Raw genomic sequence first — 16,654 nt, 5'->3', positions numbered from 1 at the left:
ACTTGTATCACAGGAGTCCCTGCCACACTTGTATCACAGGAGTCCCTGCCTCACTTGTATCACAGGAGTCCCTGCCACACTTGTATCACAGGAGTCCCTGCCACACTTGTATCACAGGAGTCCCTGCCACACTTGTATCACAGGAGTCCCTGCCACACTTGTATCACAGGAGTCCCTGCCACACTTGTATCACAGGAGTCCCTGCCACACTTGTATCACAGGAGTCCCTGCCACACTTGTATCACAGGAGTCCCTGCCTCACTTGTATCACAGGAGTCCCTGCCACACTTGTATCACAGGAGTCCCTGCCACACTTGTATCACAGGAGTCCCTGCCACACTTGTATCACAGGAGTCCCTGCCACACTTGTATCACAGGAGTCCCTGCCACACTTGTATCACAGGAGTCCCTGCCACACTTGTATCACAGGAGTCCCTGCCACACTTGTATCACAGGAGTCCCTGCCACACTTGTATCACAGGAGTCCCTGCCACACTTGTATCACAGGAGTCCCTGCCACACTTGTATCACAGGAGTCCCTGCCACACTTGTAACACAGGAGTCCCTGACACTTGTTACATTGTATCCTGACTGAGTCCCTATTGTTACATTGTATCACAGGAGTCCCTGGCATTTGTTACATTGTATCCTGACTGAGTCCCTGGCACTTGTTACATTGTATCCTGACTGAGTCACTGGCACTTGTTACATTGTATCACAGGAGTCCCTGGCATTTGTTACATTGTATCCTGACTGAGTCCCTGGCACTTGGTACATTGTATCCTGACTGAGTCCCTGGCACTTGGTACATTGTATCCTGACTGAGTCCCTGGCACTTGGTACATTGTATCCTGACTGAGTCCCTGGCATTTGTTACATTGTATCCTGACTGAGTCACTGGCACTTGTTACATTGTATCCTGACTGAATCCCTATTGCTTGTTACATTGTATCCTGACTGAGTCCCTGGCACACTTGTATCACAGGTGTCCCTGGCATTTGTTACATTGTATCCTGACTGAGTCCCTGCCACACTTCTATCACAGGAGTCCCTGGCACTTGTTACATTGCATCATTCGTTCATGACACTTGAAACATTGCAGCCTTACTCACTGACACTTGTTACATTGTATCCTGAAGACCTGTTACATCGTATACTCAGTCCAGGTCACTTGTTACATTGTATCCTGAGTTCCTGTCACTTGTTACATTGTATCCCGAGTCCCTGTTACTTGTTATATTGTATCCTGAGTCCCTGTCATTTGATACATTGTATGCCGAGTTCCTGACACTTGTTACATTGTGTCCAGAGACCCTGTCACTTGGTATATTGTATCCTGAGTCCCTGTCATTTGATACATTGTATGCCGAGTTCCTGACACTTGTTACATTGTGTCCAGAGACCCTGTCACTTGGTATATTGCATCCTGAGTCCCTGTCACTTGTTACATTGTATCCTGAGTCCCTGTCATTTGATACATTGTATCATGAGTCCCTGTCACTTGTTACATTGTATCCTGAGTCCCTGTCACTTGATACATTGTATCCCGAGTCCCTGTCACTTGTTATATTGTATCCTGAGTCCCTGTCATTTGATACATTGTATCATGCGTCCCTGTCACTTGTTACATTGTATCCTTGCTCCCTAACACTTGCTACAATGTATCCTGAGTCCCTGGTACTGTTGCCATGTATTCGGAGTCCCTGTTACCTTGTTCCCCGTGTCCCTGGTACTGTTACACTGTATCCCGAGTCCCTGGTACTGTTACAATGTATCCCGAGTCCCTGGTACTGTTACACTGTATCCTGAGTCTCTGGTACTGTTACACTGTATCCCGAGTCCCTTGTAGTTACAATGTATCCCGAGTCCCTGGTACTGTTACAATGTATCCCGAGTCCCTGGTACTGTTACACTGTATCCCGAGTCCCTGGTACTGTTACACTGCATCCCGAGTCCCTGGTACTGTTACTATGTATTCCGAGTCCCTGGTACTGTTACAATCTATGCCGAGTCCCTGGTAATGTTACAATCTATCCCGAGTCCCTGGTACTGTTACACTGTATCCCGAGTCCCTGGTACTGTTACAATCTATGCCGAGTCCCTGGTACTGTTACATTGTATCCCGAGTCCTTTGCACTGTATCCCTCCCTACTGTTGCAGCGCAGGTATCAGTTTAGAGGTGGAAATTATCATTATCATATCACTGACAGAAGTGAGTCCGGGTGTGTATACTGTATCACTGACAGAAGTGAGGCCGGGTGTGTATATTGTATCACTGACAGAAGTGAGGCCGGGTGTGTATATTGTATCACTGACAGAAGTGAGTCCGGGTGTGTATACTGTATCACTGACAGAAGTGAGGCCGTGTGTGTGTATTATATCACTGACAGAAGTGAGGCCGGGTGTGTATACTGTATCACTGACAGAAGTGAGGCCGGGTGTGTATATGATATCACTGATAGAAGTGAGGCCGGGTGTGTATATTGTATCACTGACAGAAGTGAGTCCGGGTGTGTATATTATCCTGGTGTGTATATTGTATCACTGCCAGAAGTGAGGCCGGGTGTGTATATGATATTAATGATAGAAGTGAGGCCGGGTGTGTATATTGTATCACTGACAGAAGTGAGGCCGGGTGTGTATATGATATCACTGACAGAAGTGAGGCCGGGTGTCTATATGATATTAATGATAGAAGTGAGGCCGGGTGTGTATATTGTATCACTGACGGAAGTGAGTCCGGGTTTGTATATTGTATCACTGACAGAAGTGAGGCCGGGTGTGTATATCGTATCACTGCCAGAAGTGAGGCCGGGTGTGTATATTATATCACTGCCAGAAGTGAGTCCGGGTGTGTATATCGTATCACTGCCAGAAGTGAGTCCGGGTGTGTATATTATTTCACTGACAGAAGTGAGTCCGGGTGTGTATATTGTATTACTCACAGAAGTGAGTCCGGGTGTGTATATTATCCGGGTGTGTATATTATATCACTGATAGTAGTGAGTCCGGGTGTGTATATTATCCGGGTGTGTATATTATATCACTGATAGAAGTGAGGCCGGGTGTGTATATTATCCGGGTGTGTATATTATATCACTTATAGAAGTGAGGCCGGGTGTGTATATTATCCGGGTGTGTATATTATATTACTGATAGAAGTGAGTCCGGGTGTGTATATTATATCACTGATAGAAGTGAGTCCGGGTGTGTGTATATTATCCGGGTGTGTATATTATATCACTGACAGAAGTGAGTCCGGGTGTTTATATTATCCGGGTGTGTATATTATATTACTGATAGAAGTGAGTCCGGGTGTGTATGTTATATCACTGACAGAAGTGAGTCCGGGTGTGTATATTATCCGGGTGTGTATATTATCCGGGTGTGTATATTATATTACTGATAGAAGTGAGTCCGGGTGTGTATATTATATCACTGACAGAAGTGAGGCCGGGTGTGTATATTATCCGGGTGTGTATATTATATAACTGATAGAAGTGAGGCCGGGTGTGTATATTCTGCCGGCTGATTCCCAGTCCCCTCGCTGTGACATTTGGTGACATTATAATATAATAGGGCTGTGACCATGCAGCTCTGTGTCAGACTGACAGCAGAGCAGCTTCCAAAGGTCACATCTCCATCCGCTGCTCACTGCACATGTGTGTGACATGTGTGTGACATGTGTGTTACTCTTCTACAGTATGTACTGTGCAGCTCAAATGGAGCCTTGCTTATGTTATGGATCACTTATAGAAAGTTGTATTTATCTGCATAATAGATCAATATTTATTTATATAGACACAAACACACAAATATGTATGTATATATATGTGTGTGTGTGTATATATATGTGTGTGTGTGTGTGTGTATATATATATATATATATATATATATATATATATATATATATATATATATATATTTCCAATGTGTCCGGCACTCCTGCCCAGTAGTATGCTGCAATTTTACCCGGTGCCTTCTCCAGTAAATCATGTAGCTAGACAGTATGAGCGGCACTCCAAGGTATATATTATTGGTGTATTATGGAATCTATGCTACCTTGGAGTGCCGCTCATGACTGCCTAATTATATATATATATATATATATATATATATATATATATATATATATATATATAGACACAATCACTAGGAGGATTATGCACACAGTGCAGTGATTGGCAGCTAGGGACACTTGTGATAGATAGATAGATAGATAGATAGATAGATAGATAGATAGATAGATATGAGATAGATAGATAGATAGGTAATAGATAATTAGATAGATAGTGTATATTATTATGTATAGGAAGTGGTGTCGGGCACATACACTGGGGGGGGGGGGTGCAGACTGATGGGGTGCTGGCTGTCCCCACTATTAGGAAGCTCACTGACAGTATGCAGGGAAGGGAGGTCCCATATGATCCTATGGGTGAGACCTCTCCTCTGAGATGGGAGACCCCCTACCCCCCTGAATGTCACAGCTGAGTGCTGCCAGGCCTGTGCCCAGGGGCTGGCACACTGGGGGCATGGGCTCCGGAGAGGGAGCCCTCAGCTGGGTCTGTGGGAGAACCTGTACCCTGTAAGTTCATTCCTTACAGGGGATCCCTATTGGTGTGGCCCTGTGGCTGTACAGCACCGAGTGTGGCCCTGTGACTGTGCTGCACCGAGTGTGGCCCTGTGGCTGTGCAGCACCGAGTGTGGCCCTGTGGCTGTGCAGCTCCGAGTGTGGCCCTGTGGCTGTGCAGCACCGAGTGTGGCCCTGTGGCTGTGCAGCACCGAGTGTGGCCCTGTGGCTGTGCAGCTCCGAGTGTGGCCCTGTGGCTGCGCAGCACCGAGTGTGGCCCTGTGGCTGCGCAGCACCGAGTGTGGCCCTGTGGCTGTGCAGCACCGAGTGTGGCCCTGTGGCTGAGCAGCTCCGAGTGTGGCCCTGTGGCTGCGCAGCACCGAGTGTGGCCCTGTGGCTGCGCAGCACCGAGTGTGGCCCTGTATTACCTGCGCACCGTCCCATCCTGTTCTCCTGGAGCACTGATCAGCGCAGGCTGTGCTCGGGTGTGTATTTATGGGGTGTCACATACTGCAAGTGTTCCCCGCATCCCCTCTTATCAGGGGTATATGGGGTGTCAGAGGGGTGACATGTGTTCCTGGGGCACCACAGTGACCGGTCTGCTGGCATCTGTTGTTCTCCAGATGTGGTGATTTCCTGCGCCACAGGCCAGCTCTCACGGATTTCCTTTATTTCTCTGCACAACTGTTTCATGGTCATATATGTGAGTGTGTGTATATATGTGTGTGTGTGTGTGTATATAATATATACTGTGCATGCGAGCATATAATAATTATACATATATATATATATATATATATATATATATATATATCTATATACATGTATATACAACTTCCAGTTGTATTACGTGTGTTTATATATATATATATATATATATATATATATATATTACACACACACACACACACACACACACACACACACACACACACACACACACACACACACACACACACACACACACACACACACACACACACACACACACACACACACACACACACACACACACACACACACACACACACACATATATATCGCGTTCCCCTGTCGCTCTGTGCCCGGCTCAATATAATGGATGTGCGGCTGTGGTGTAATCGCGTGCGTTTTCCCGTGCGCTAATTGCCAGATGTCCCGCATGTTGCAGAGATCTGCGCCGGTCAGTCCTGGGTAACATCGGTTGGTAGTATCGGAGATGTGTGGAGGATATTATTAGCTGTATTGTGCTAATAGAAAGTAACGGATCGGGGGAGGGGGGAAATTACCGGCTGGCGCAGTGCAGCCCTGTCCTGTTATACCGGGGGCAGGAGCCCTGTATATAGGGTCCGGGAGTGTATACAGCTCCTTGTTGTGCTGTCTGTGTATGTATATAAAAAGTGTGAGGTGTGCATATACTTCTATCTAGATATTGCTGACTACACACAAATATATATTATATAGACTCAAAGTGCAGTGATTGGCAGCTAAAGACATTTGGGATAGATAGATAGATAGATAGATAGATAGATTAGATAGATTAGATAGATAGATAATGGATACATGTGTGTGTGTGTGTGTGTGTGTGTGTGTGTATATATATATATATATATATATTACACACAGTGCAGTGATTGGCAGTTATGGACATTTGGAATAAATCCCCCACCTGTGATCCCCACTGTCCCCCACCTGTGACCCCTGCTGTCCCCCACCTGTGAACCTTGCTGTTATCCCCGTTGTCCCCCACCTGTGATCCCCGTTGTTCCCCACCTGTCATCCCCCCTGTCCCCCAGCTGTGACCCCTGCTGTCCCCCAGCTGTGACCCCCGCTGTCCCCCACCTGTGACCCCCGCTGTCCCCCACCTGTGACCCCCGCTGTCCCCCACCTATCATCCCCCCTGTCCCCCATCTGTGACCCCCGCTGTCCCCCAACTGTGACCCTCGCTGTCCCCCACCTGTGACCCCCGCTGTCCTCCACCTGTGACCCTCGCTGTCCCCCACCTGTGACCCCTGCTATCCCCCACCTGTGACCCCCGCTGTCCCCCACCTGTGACCCCCGCTGTCCCCCACCTGTGACCCCCGCTGTCCCCCACCTGTGATCCCCGCTGTCCCCCACCTGTGACCCCCATTTGTCAGTGCACAGAAGTCACACCCGGTTGTATTATTGTCTACATAGGAACTGCATGTAATAAATCCAGATTATAAAGTGCGGTGGAAGCCGTCCAGCTCTCTATTGAATCTGTGGAAGTTCTGCAATACATATCAATCACTAGGTAATTACACTCTGCAATAACAATTTGCTTTTGTCTCTCCTTAATAGTCGGGCAGGCTGTGATTCTGGTCCCCTGGCTGGTGCTGTGTGTACACAGGGATTGTCACAGGGTTACTGGAGTGAGAACACCCGCTCTCCCAAACCTTCTGTATATGCCCTGTGCTAGGGCACTGTGCCTCCCCACTCCCTCTGCCCATGGGCAGCACTGTGCCTCCCCACTCCCTCTGCCCATGGTCAGCACTGTGCCTCCCCACTCCCTCTGCCCATGGGCAGCACTGTGCCTCCCTCTCCCTCTGCCCATGGTCAGCACTGTGCCTCCCCACTCCCTCTGTCCATGGGCAGCATTGTGCCTCCCCACTACCTCTGCCCATGGTCAGCACTGTGCCTCCCCACTCCCTCTGACCATGGGCAGCACTGTGCCTCCCCTCTCCCTCTGCCCATGGGCAGCACTGTGCCTCCCACTCCCTCTGCCCATGGTCACTGTGCCTCCCCACTCCCTCTGCGCATGGTCAGCACTGTGCCTCCCCTCTCCCTCTGCCCATGGGCAGCACTGTGCCTCCCACTCCCTCTGACCATGGGCAGCACTGTGCCTCCCACTCCCTCTGCCCATGGGCAGCACTGTGCCTCCCCACTCCCTCTGCCCATGGTCAGCACTGTGCCTCCCACTCCCTCTGCCCATGGTCAGCATTGTGCCTCCCTCTCCCTCTGCCCATGGGCAGCATTGTGCCTCCCTCTCCCACTGTCCATGGGCAGCACTGTGCCTCCCCACTCCCTCTGCCCATGGTCAGCACTGTGCCTCCCCACTCCCTCTGCCCATGGACAGCACTGTGCCTCCCACTCCCTCTGCCCATGGTCAGCACTGTGCCTCCCCACTCCCTCTCCCCATGGTCAGCACTGTGCCTCCCCTCTCCCTCTGCCCATGGTCAGCATTGTGCCTCCCTCTCCCTCTGCCCATGGGCAGCATTGTGCCTCCCTCTCCCACTGTCCATGGGCAGCACTGTGCCTCCCCACTCCCTCTGCCCATGGTCAGCACTGTGCCTCCCCACTCCCTCCTCCCCATGGTCAGCACTGTGCCTCCCCACTCCCTCTGCCCATGGTCAGCACTGTGCCTCCCCACTCCCTCTCCCCATGGTCAGCACTGTGCCTCCCCACTCCCTCTCCCCATGGTCAGCATTGTGCCTCCCTCTCCCACTGTCCATGGGCAGCACTGTGCCTCCCCACTCCCTCTGCCCATGGTCAGCACTGTGCCTCCCCACTCCCTCTGCCCATGGGCAGCACTGTGCCTCCCCACTCCCTCTGCCCATGGTCAGCACTGTGCCTCCCCACTCCCTCTGCCCATGGTCAGCACTGTGCCTCCCCACTCCCTCTCCCCATGGTCAGCACTGTGCCTCCCACTCCCTCTGCCCATGGTCAGCACTGTGCCTCCCACTCCCTCTGCCCATGGTCAGCACTGTGCCTCCCCACTCCCTCTGTCCATGGGCAGCACTGTGCCTCCCCACTCCCTCTGCCCATGGTCAGCACTGTGCCTCCCCACTCCCTCTGCCCATGGGCAGCACTGTGCCTCCCCACTCCCTCTGCGCATGGTCAGCACTGTGCCTCCCACTCCCTCTGCCCATGGGCAGCACTGTGCCTCCCCACTCCCTCTGCGCATGGTCAGCACTGTGCCTCCCCTCTCCCTCTGCCCATGGTCAGCACTGTGCCTCCCCACTCCCTCTGCGCATGGTCAGCACTGTGCCTCCCACTCCCTCTGCCCATGGGCAGCATTGTGCCTCCCCACTCCCTCTGCCCATGGTCAGCACTGTGCCTCCCCACTCCCTCTGCCCATGGGCAGCACTGTGCCTCCCCACTCCCTCTGCGCATGGTCAGCACTGTGCCTCCCCTCTCCCTCTGCCCATGGTCAGCACTGTGCCTCCCCACTCCCTCTGCCCATGGTCAGCACTGTGCCTCCCCTCTCCCTCTGCCCATGGCCAGCACTGTGCCGCCCACTCCCTCTGCCCATGGGCAGCACTGTGCCTCCCCTCTCCCTCTCCCCATGGGCAGCACTGTGCCTCCCACTCCCTCTGTCCATGGTCAGCACTGTGCCTCCCCACTCCCTCTGCCCATGGTCAGCACTGTGCCTCCCCACTCCCTCTGCCCATGGTCAGCACTGTGCCTCCCCACTCCCTCTGCCCATGGTCAGCACTGTGCCTCCCCTCTCCCTCTGCCCATGGCCAGCACTGTGCCGCCCACTCCCTCTGCCCATGGGCAGCACTGTGCCTCCCCTCTCCCTCTCCCCATGGGCAGCACTGTGCCTCCCACTCCCTCTGTCCATGGTCAGCACTGTGCCTCCCCACTCCCTCTCCCCATGGTCAGCACTGTGCCTCCCCACTCCCTCTGCCCATGGTCAGCACTGTGCCTCCCCACTCCCTCTGCCCATGGTCAGCATTGTGCCTCCCCACTCCCTCTCCCCATGGTCAGCACTGTGCCTCCCCACTCCCTCTGCCCATAGAACATATTGAGTATTGTATCCCCTGTTTCTCAGTCCGTTTGATGGATGCAGACGGTTAATTGCAGGCCCCCAGCTCACAGATCTATTATTAGTGTTCTGTGCCCCCCCCCCCCTCCCCAGCAGTCCTGCCCCAGCTCACAGACCTATTGTTAGTGTTCCGTGCCCCCCCCCCAGCAGTTCTGCCCCCAGCTCACAGATCTATTGTTAGTGTTCTGTGCCCCCCCCCCCCAGCAGTTCTGCCCCCAGCTCACAGATCTATTGTTAGTGTTCTGTGCCCCCCCCCCCCCCTCCCAGCAGTCCTGCCCCAGCTCACAGACCTATTGTTAGTGTTCTGTGCCCCCCCCCCCAGCAGTTCTGCCCCCAGCTCACAGATCTATTGTTAGTGTTCTGTGCCCCCCCCCCTCCCCAGCAGTCCTGCCCCAGCTCACAGACCTATTGTTAGTGTTCCGTGCCCCCCCCTCCCCAGCAGTCCCTGCCTCCAGCTCACAGACCTATTGTTAGTGTTCTGTGCCCCCCCCCAGCAGTTCTGCCCCCAGCTCACAGATCTATTGTTTGTGTTCTGTGCCCCCCCCCTCCCCAGCAGTCCTGCCCCAGCTCACAGATCTATTGTTAGTGTTCTGTGCCCCCCCCTCCCCAGCAGTCCTGCCCCAGCTCACAGACCTATTGTTAGTGTTCCGTGCCCCCCCCCTCCCCAGCAGTCCTGCCTCCAGCTCACAGACCTATTGTTAGTGTTCTGTGCCCCCCCCCCAGCAGTTCTGCCCCCAGCCCACAGATCTATTGTTTGTGTTCTGTGCCCCCCCCCTCCCCAGCAGTCCTGCCCCAGCTCACAGATCTATTGTTAGTGTTCTGTGCCCCCCCCCTCCCCAGCAGTCCTGCCCCAGCTCACAGACCTATTGTTAGTGTTCTGTGCCCCCCCCTCCCCAGCAGTCCTGCCCCCAGCTCACAGACCTATTGTTAGTGTTCCGTGCCCCCCCTCCCCAGCAGTCCTGCCCCAGCTCACAGATCTATTGTTAGTGTTCCGTGCCCCCCCCCCAGCAGTCCTGCCCCCAGCTCACAGACCTATTGTTCATGTTCTGCGCCCCCCCCCCTCCCCAACAGTCCTGCCCCAGCTCACAGATCTATTGTTAGTGTTCTGTGCCCCCCGCCCCTCCCCAGCAGTCCTGCCCCAGCACACAGACCTATTGTTAGTGTTCCGACCCCCCCTCTCTGGTTGTCCCCCGTCCACCCCCCCCCCCCCCCTATCTGTAGCTCTGTCCTGACTCTTTAGGGTGACAGTCGGTAGACCGATATGGTATAATTGACGACTTGATAATGGGTGACACAGTGTATGGTCGACATGAGTTTTTCGCACTTTTTTTCATGTTTTGAATTTTTTCAAAATTTACCATCCAAGTGGACTACGAATGGGAATGGCGAAGTGTGGACACAGTAAACTCAAGCCGACCATTTTAACCTTGAGCTATTGCATGTTGACCCATTTAGAGTTGACCTAGACACTGTTGACACAATGAACAAGGGGCCTAATTCAGTACTGCTTGCTTAGTGAGTGGCTTAACGCTGAACAGCCGCCTCCCCCTGCCGCCAAATCACCTCGGTAACACGCGAACACGTGCGTCTGAAGGGGAGAGAAATGATTCGATGGTCACATCTGCGGTCATGTGACGTCAGCTGCCCACCCCTTCCCAAACGCTAGACGTTTCCCTGCTCCAGCCCTGCGCCCCCGTCCACAACACGCCGAGTGTGTAACTCACCAAAGCTGCCCCCCCAGGACCTTACAATGTTCCCTCATTGTCTCTAATAGAAAGTTCTCGGGGAAGTGACAGGAACGAAACGCACCCAAGTCGTAGCTGGTCCTGATACAGAGTGTGCTGGCAGCGTAGATGGTGGCCCCTGTACTGTGGGGGCCTCTGCTGGGCTCTATCTGTCCCTGTCATGGCAGCGTAGATGGGGGCCCCTGTACTGTGGGGGCCTCTGCCGGGCTCTATCTGTCCCTGTCATGGCAGCGTAGATGGGGGCCCCTGTACTGTGGGGGCCTCTGCCGGGCTCTATCTGTCCCTGTCATGGCAGCGTAGATGGGGGCCCCTGTACTGTGCGGGCCTCTGCCGGGCTCTATCTGTCCCTGTCATGGCAGCGTAGATGGGGGCCCATGTACTGTGGGGGCTTCTGCTGGGCTATATCTATCTATCTCATATCTATCTCACATCTAGCTATCTATAGTTTATCTATCTATCTCATATCTAGCTATCTATCTATAGTTTATCTATCTATCTATCTATAGTTTATCTATCTATCGGAAATGTTTTCCCGGTAGAGTTCCCATGTCCCCTATCTGTACGCGTCACAGCCCCTATACCTGACATCACAGTAAACATCTACCACACATATGAGGTCCTCGCGTTCCATTTGCAGCTGCGGCGGTAGTCGCTGCATCTCTATATCCTGGGGCTTCCTATAAAGCACATTAGACCCATGTAACTGAGTACCTCTCGTGGCCCCGTGCAGCATGGGGCCCCCAGCGTACCTGTGACATAGCTGCTTTTTGGTCCATGTATAAATAACTGTGGGTTGTCAGCCAGTTCCGTGCGTGCAGCGGGTTTCCAGCGTGTGCTGATGTTTCCGTGTACAAGTTCTGTGATGTGGCAGAGTCACAGATTGGCGTACTTGTATATACAGATTGGCGTACTTGTATATACAGATTGGCGTACTTGTATATACGGATTGGCGTATTTGTATATACAGATTGGCGTACTTGTATATACAGATTGGCGTATTTGTATATACAGATTGGCGTACTTGTATATACAGATTGGCGTATTTGTATATACAGATTGGCGTACTTGTATATACAGATTGGCGTACTTGTATATACATCTAGTCATGCCTTATATGCAGACAGACATCGCCGTGTTTCTAGGTATATTCCATTTCCTGTAATACACATTGCATATGCCAGTGGCTCTGTACCAGTGACGGCTTCTGTCATGATGTTGTGATGTTATAATAAACCCTAGTGCTTGGAATCTGTCTGTCCGGACTGAAGGACAATGTACTGGGGGGGACATTGGGCTGCGGCTCTGGGGGGGGGATTGTAAGTTCTCTGTGCTGAAGCCGCAGAACAGGGCCTGAGCTGGAACTGAGATAATTCCTGTCATTTCTAGTAGTGATTATAACACCCGATAATGCCACCATTGGTACGTTCTAGACAGTCACCTGAGGTGATCAGCGGCTGCTGGGTTACTTGTAGCCCCCATATTCTGTAACCCCTGTATGTTGGTATCACCGGAGGGTAATGTGACAGTAACTTGTACATTCTCCCCAGCAGATATCTGGCCAAGCGTATAGCACCGATCTAAGCAGAATAAACTCCAGGGGCCGCACCGTATCACTAGGACAAGATAATAAGCAACGTACCCCATCTTACCCTTTGGCATCCACACACCCAGATTACGTCTTAATCCCTCTCTTAGGGGCATAGGTCAAACCTGAATTATTAGACCAGTCCTCTTTATTAACTTCTGTCAATTAACTCTATTATATTGTACAGAAGATGCAGGTTATATCTACAGAGAGAGAGAGAGAAAGAGAGAGAGAGAGGAGAGAGTGAGAGAGGTGTAAGATTGCGAGCAGGGCCCTCCTACCGTTTTGACTGTCCGTAACACCCAGTTTGTGTAATCATTGTTTCCAATTGTGAAGCAGAATGGAATTTTCTGCACTATATAAGAAACTGTTAATATAACAATTATTGTGATAAATAAATAGATAGACACAAATATTAATTGGTTAATTAACTGGAAATGTTCACAAGGAAGATAATTGGGCCCCATCACTAATCGCACAAGGGGGTCTAATTACTAAAGATCGATTTTGATAGATTTCAGATCTTTATAAATCGTAATCAATGTCGGGCTTCCAGGGATAAAACACGTTTATTAATAGACAATTTTTGCTTTGTATATATTCATTTTTAAATGTTAGGAAATGTTTTAGTCCTGGAACCCCGACATCGATTAAGATACAATTTAATCTGTTCTAAATTGATAAAAAATAAGACCTGTAGTAAATATCCCTCAATGGGTCTTATTATAGCTGTGTTCTAAATATACCATTTCTGTTATCACAGTACAGGTTGAGTATCCCTTATCCAAAATGCTCGGGACCAGGAGAATTTTGGATAACGGATTATTCCGTATTTCGGAATATTTTAATATTTCAATGATGTATTTTGAAGTATCTTGCATTTATGTTGTATAAACACATAATGTACACACAAATATATTTTATTACCACATAAAATACACACAAATATATTTTATTTGTTCAAAAAACAAGGTTTCAAAACGTGAAACAAAATGTGTGTACTATCTCAGCACTGAATTTGAATGCCAAGCAATCATTGTCTTGCACATATATAGTGCCAGTTACATATCATGTCCCCAGTACTGCTGTTACAAATGTCCCCAGTGAGTTTTTTCACTTTCTGGAATGTCTGGTTTTCGGAATAATTCGGATAATGGATATTCGGATACGGGATACTCGACCTGTATCACTATTACTGTTGTTGGATTGTAATGTAGCGCTGTGTGGTGGGAACGGGAGAGCAAACTGTATATACAGTGTATTATATAATATACAAAATACACACAGTCCTTCACTGTCATTCTTGGGTTTACTTACGTAAAAAAGACATTTAATAATTTGACGGCTGACTACGATTGAAATAAATTTTACTGAGTGCCACCAGCATACATTTATATATATATATATATATATATATATATATATATATATATATATATATGAGAGTGAGAGGGAGGGAGATACATATCTATCTATCTATCTATCTATCTATCTTTATATAGTACAGACAAGACAGCACTCATTTTATATCTATCTATCGATCTATCTATATATATATATATATATATATATATATATATATATATATATATACACTGTTGATCCCTAGACTTTTTTTTTTTAACGCTATGTAAGTTTTTCCAAATAAAATCTGCATCAATGTCAGTGCTGGTTCCTTGCTCTTTAGCATGAAAGTTAGTGTGTTTATATATATATATATATATATATATATATATATATATATATATACACATACATACATACAAAATGCTCAGGACCAGTTGCATTTTGTATAACGGATTATTCTGGATTTCAGAATATTTTTATATTTCAATGAGGTATCTTGCATTTATGTTGTTTAATCACATCAACACACACAAAATACATCCAAAAATAGTTTGTGTACTATCTCAGACACTGAATGCCAAGCAATAATATTCTTGCACATATTTAGTGCCAGTTACATATCATTTCCAGTAGTGCCAGCTACAGATGTACCCAGTAGTGCCAGTTACAGATGTACCCAGTAGTACTTTTAGCAAAATAAAATACGTTCTGGAAATCATGGTTTTCGGAATAATTTGGATAACGTATATATATATATAGAGATAGATATAAAGATATATATAGATAGCTATCTCTCTCTCTCTCTCTCTCTCTCTCTCTCTCTCTCTCTCTCTCTCTCTCTCTCTCTCTCTATATATATATACAGCCCACAGCTGATGAAATTGTGGTACGCACATTCTATGGAGTTCCATTTTAGTTTGTGATTTTATAAGAATAAATCTCTGATGATGCACTATTAGGCACCCCTGCCTTCTTTCTTGTAGTAATATATATATAGATAGATAGATATAGTTAGCTATATAAACATAGATAGATATGTACACACAAGGGGCTTTGTTCCCTGAAGGCAGGCTACCGTGGAGTTACTCTGTATACGCCGTTAGTGTTGCTGTAGGATACAGTGGCGGGCAGCACTGTATGCGGATAGCGGGGTGACTATTATACGTGGCTACATTTAGCGACAATCCCAGTACATTGGGTGATTATTGTTCCCGAACATCACATCGCAGCTGTTTAGGAAATGTTTCGAAAGCGCCGAGGAACGGATTTAACCTATAACCTGCCAGGAGGATGTTTAACCCCACGGTGCTGGATCCCTGTGACGGTGTTAGCCATTGTCACATCGTGTCTCCAGTGTCCCTGTTGTCAGTAACGTCTGTGCGCGAAGCTGCGAGCTTAACCCCTGCCAACCTGTCACACGACTGGATTTGGCCGAGCGGGAAGGGATTTAGCCGAGAGTTTGCCTAGCTTTGGCACGTTCCTCGTCCGCAGATTTTACAAGTGTGCAAATGCGGTGGATTGAATTACAGCGGGCTGTTACTGCGTCACGTCTCCCATGTGCAGCGCATTAAACGCAATAGGTGGTAAATGGAAGGAATTTCTATAAAGTTATTTATTGATTTCAGTTGCTTAATGCATTCTTTATTCCCGTCTTGTAGTGTAACGTGTGCGGCTGAGATCGGACTCCGCTGCCTGCCGCTCCTGGCTGTAATTCACGCAGGCCTGTAAAAAGCAATCAGTCTGTACTTACTTTCTGCTTAAAGGAACACTCGCCCCCAGGGGGGGCAGGAGGCTCCTGTGTACACATGGTCAGGCTTGTTAAATATTTATTTTTTGGGAACAGAAAATGTCCTTTCCTGAGCATCTGAGGCCGCCCTGGAGGTCCAGTTTTGGATTTTTGGATAATATTATTTAATGCACAATATTGGCCACAGAGACAGATGATTACCGCGTAAGGGGCGCACTTATTCGCCTGTTGCTGTTTCCAGAGCTGCTAGGAACATAGGAAACCAATATTTCAGAGAATCATATATATTATGTCTAGAAGGTGATTTTTGGTGACGATCCCTTTTCCTCGCTTCAGACTTAACCAATAGAGATAAATGAGGAACCCTTTTAAAGATTCTCCACTTCTGTCGAATTGGTCATTTAGAATTGCACGTTGTGCGTTTACAAAATAAAAGTTCAAAGTTGACTTTTGGCCGATTTACATGCAAAATACAAATACAAAAGGGCCACCTAGTACTTACTAAGAGGCATCAGTGAGGCACGAGGCACTGGGTCTAGTTCCTATCACATTGGTTACATGTGGTGTCACGGCCCAGGCTATCTCTGCTTTCGGTAATTAAGGGGCACTTGCAATGTGCCCTGCTGCAAATTAAGATTCAATCCAATAACTGTTTTTTGAAAATGATACATATATATATATTTTTTTTATTTTATTTTATTTTATTTATTAACAGTTTCTTATATAGCGCAGCATATTCCGTTGCGCTTTACAATATATATATATGTGTGTGTTTGTGTGTATATATATATAAAATCCTTGTATATGTGGCACTCACTTGACTCCGCAAAATGATAACAGTGACAACTGTATATATCTCTTGATATATATACAGTTGTCACTGTTATCATTT

General features: G+C 48.6%; 1 protein-coding gene across 5 annotated transcripts in view; it reads left to right on the top strand.

Moving 5' to 3' along the window:
- SOX5 (SRY-box transcription factor 5) overlaps positions 1-16,654 on the top strand; it is a 210,015-nt gene that overhangs the window by 4,241 nt on the left and 189,120 nt on the right. The window lies entirely within an intron of this gene.

Source organism: Crinia signifera, chromosome 4 (assembly GCF_055691185.1).
Source record: "Crinia signifera chromosome 4, ASM5569118v1, whole genome shotgun sequence".
NCBI lineage: Eukaryota > Metazoa > Chordata > Amphibia > Anura > Myobatrachidae > Crinia > Crinia signifera.
This window is presented reverse-complemented; position numbering and strand designations above follow the sequence as displayed.